This window comes from Cynara cardunculus (assembly GCF_001531365.2).
Source record: "Cynara cardunculus var. scolymus isolate 2C chromosome LG 2, CcrdV1, whole genome shotgun sequence".
Taxonomy (NCBI): Eukaryota; Viridiplantae; Streptophyta; class Magnoliopsida; order Asterales; family Asteraceae; genus Cynara; species Cynara cardunculus.
Window position 1 is genome coordinate 28,011,646 of NC_037529.1, and position 4,181 is coordinate 28,015,826.

Here is a 4,181-nt window from a genome sequence, read left to right on the forward strand (position 1 = left end):
TAAGTCTGCAGACTAGTAAAAGTGCCAAGGAAGATAAAGTGACGTTTGTCGTACCTAGGTTGCGGTCAAGTGCGTCATATTCATGGGAAATTCGGTCGAACTCTGATCCAAGTATTTTAATGAAAATTTGTGAGAGGAATTTGTGGTAAAGTTTAAAATTTAGTATTGTCATGAAGCTGCTGTTCAAAAGTGTAACACCCCATACAACACATTTCATGTAACACATACTTCATACAGAAGAAATACAAGTTTATATACCATACAGGTCCCTTAGTACAACAATTTACCGTAGCGAATACATGTCTTAGAAAATTCAAAATACATTTCTTGTACTAATCAACGTTCATCAATCAAAACTATACACCAGAGACAAATCTTCATGTAGAAATGCATATAGAAAAATATCACATTTTCCCCTTTCCCTTACCGTCTGTACCTCCTGCAATACATATTTAAAATCACAAAATAAGGGTTAGACCGAAAGGTCTAGTGAGTTACCTTATTTATGATATTGCAGGGTGAAATCACCAAACCCTTTATGGAAAACAACTTTTTCATATAAATAACAAATATGTGAGCAAATGAGAATATGATACCAACACTTTTCACTTTTCAAGCAAATTTCTTTGCCGACAAATAATACATCAAACCCAAAACAGGTTTGTACTTATCAGATTATCATGATGCCACTTTTAAACCTTTCGAATCAAATAAGGTTAATTTAAAGTTTCAGGCCAAACCTGGTATCTTCTCCTCAATAACTTCCAAACTATGCTTTTCCAATAAGAACCCTGATCCTAAACCTTTAAGTCACAAAGAAATAAAGATTCCAGACCACGGACAAATGCCACCCTTATATCCAAATGTACACCTCTCCTTGATATGCCACCCTTATCCCATGGTACACCTCTCCTCGATATGCCACCCTTATCCCATGGTACACCTCTCCTTGATATGCCACCCTTACCTCATAATACACCTCTCCTTGATATGCCACCCTTATTTCCTCATCAAAACATTTCACAAAAACAATTCCAAATAGACCGCAATCAATGGAATTATTATCAGTTCAAAATTATCAAAATTCCCATTTTCTTGTTAAATTAACAATTTTATCAACCATGCACATGGCATAAATGCAAATCTGTTCAACATAAACTTGGCCGGGCTTCATCTCCGGTCAAGTCTTAGCCAGTTTACCAAATCCGGACAACATATCGCCTAACGCATGTCCGATTTAACACTTAGAATCAATTTCCAATCACTTTCGTCCGGATTACTAATCTGGTCAACACTATGCATACTTATTTGATTTAAAATAAACCTGTCATCTTATAGTCATATTCCTACTTCTCCGTTCAAAATATTAAACACATATTCATAATTCATAAATCGCTCAAACTGTAAACATGACCGGTTTAATGTTTAAACCGCTTAATCCTCTTCCAGTTTAAGGCCACATCGCTCATGCCTTAAGCAATTTAGTCTAGATCTAGTCAAGCTTTGATCGATGAAGTAGTAAATCGCTCAACCTTCATCCCGTTTAAGACTAAACCGCTCAACCTTCATCCGGTTTAAGACTAATCCGGACAACATTCAAATAGTTTAAACTTAACATCCAATGAAGAGTTATACAATCAATTTATGTAATTATAAAGAGTTTCAAACCTTTTAAACCACTCACCTTGAATTTCTTTTGAAAGAAAATTAATCTCTTGAAACCCAACTTGTAATCCGGTCAAGAACAATCCGGTCAACTCTCTTTCTTTTAAATTGCTCAACTTAACCAAAATAGCAAGGGAGGTGCAATGGAGGCTAAAGTACTCCTTTCATACCTTTCCAAAATAAGATATGGCGGCTAAACTGCCTCTTCTTTGAGCATGCATACACACATACCATGCACACATACATACATATATATATATATATATACCTATGCATAGATACACATATATCGTGCATATATATGCATATATATATATATATCTAATTAATGCACAGAAAATTCATACTAACATGATCAAATGTATTAATTTATCATGCTATCACGTAATCACATATAACAAATAATCGCATATTTATTACCTCAGGTGACAACCAAGATCTGGTTATCACAAAAAGCAAGAGGACGATTTCCTTCGATTGGAACAGAAAAATATGATAGTTCGCCAGTATATAGAGGTTTTTATGGAATAATCTCGATTTGCTGAAGCTTATATTTCTACTGAAAGCAGTAAAGTAAGGAAGTATATATTTGGGGTTTAGAGTCTAATCTCCGAAAATACATAATATCCCGGAACCCGATTATATTCCAAGCAGCAGTCGATGCTACAAAATTTTAGAACAAAATATTACTTGTCAACCATAGAAAGGATTGACGATAAAAGAAAAGGGGAAATAGTAGAAACTAATTTTTGTAGACCTAGATTTTTTGAAAATCTGAATCACCTTATCTCTAGATTTGTTGATAAAGCATGCGCCGATGTCCAAAAAATACACCAAGGAAACTGCAACACTGAGGCACAGACATGTTATTAATGTCAAGAATATGGGCATATAGCCAGAGATTGTCAAATGGTACGAAGATGCTTTACATGCAATTCTTCTCAACATATAAACGTTGATTATCTGCAAGCTAAGGGACGGGGATTCGGTTTTGTTGGGGAACRGGGATTTGCTTATTCTGGGGGCCGAGGATCTGGCTATGCTCCACCCAGTCGTGGGAAAATGGTTAATCGTAATGTCCCTAACATTCATGGGGAAACAAGATGTGGTGAGACAATGGCTAGAGGACAAGCCTTTCAGATGACGAGAGGCGAGGCTGAAAAACATCCTGAAGTGGTGACAGGTACATTCTTCGTTAAGTCAGTATGTGCCAAAGTTTTTTTTTATTATGGTGCAGATCGTTCTTTCGTGTCACCATCATTTGTTGGTTGCACATGTTTAGACCCTAAAGTGTTAGATGAGGTATTGGAAATAGAAACAACAAACGATAGTGAAGTGTCGGTTAAGAAAGTTTTTGATAATTGTTGCATAACCGTAGAAGGGTGTGAGGTACCCATTCATATATTTTCTATACCATTAAGAGAGTTTGATATAATTGTGGGCATGGACTGGTTGGCTAAAAATTGAGCCAACATATTCTGCAATAAGAAAATCATTCATATAGATTTACCGGGGAAGAGACCGGTTATAATCTACGATGACAAGCGGGATATTCCAGTTGTAAGAGAATTCCCATAAGTATTTCCAGACTACTTAACAAGTTTACCTCCTGGTCGATCAATAGAATTCTAGATTGAGTTATTGCCTGGAGCAGCGCCAATTGCAAGGGAACTATACAGGTTAGCTTCGTCTGAGTTAAAGAAGTTAATGTCTCAACATAAATAATTATTGGATAAAGGTTTTATCTAACCAAGTACACCTTCTTGGGGTGCGCCACTGTTATTTGTGAAGAAAAAGAATGGATCAATGAGATTGTACATTGATTACCAGGAACTGAATAAATTAACAATCAAGAATAAGTATCCCCTCCCAAGAATTGATTATTTGTTTGATTAATTAATTGGAGCCACATACCTTTCTAAGATTGATTTACGATCCCGTTATCATCAACTGACGATTCAAGAAGAAGATGTATCGAAAACAACATTCCGTACATGTTATGGGCACTATGTATTTCTGATTATGCCATTTGGACTTACAAACACACCCGCATCATTTATGGACATGATGAATAGGGTGTCGTCCATATCGATAAATTTGTGATTTTTTTATCGATGATATTTTGATATACTCTCAATCAGAGGAAGAGCATGCAAATCATTTACACTTGCTTTTGGAATTATTGAAACAAGAAAAGTTGCATGCCAAGATGTAAAAATGTGAGTTCTGGTTAAGGGAAGTCGATTTCTTGGGCCATGTTATTTCTGAGTTGGGCATCAAGGTGGATCCTCTTAAAATTGTACCTATTGACAAATGGGAACACCGAAGACCCCAACCGAAATCAGAAGTTTTCTTGGATTGGCGGGTTAATACCGAAAGTTCTGTAACAACCCACATATTCTAAGCACCGATAATCTACATCATCATACTCATAACATAAAATATAACATCGCTTACAAAATACAGATTAACAAAATACTTTCTTCATATACATTTTGAATAACTAAACGTCATTC

The 4,181-nt window shown here is 35.7% G+C and overlaps 1 pseudogene; it reads left to right on the plus strand.

The window, feature by feature from the left end:
- The first annotated feature begins 2,574 nt into the window (after positions 1 to 2,574).
- Positions 2,575 to 4,181, plus strand: part of LOC112506034 — a 23,307-nt pseudogene continuing 21,700 nt past the window's right edge.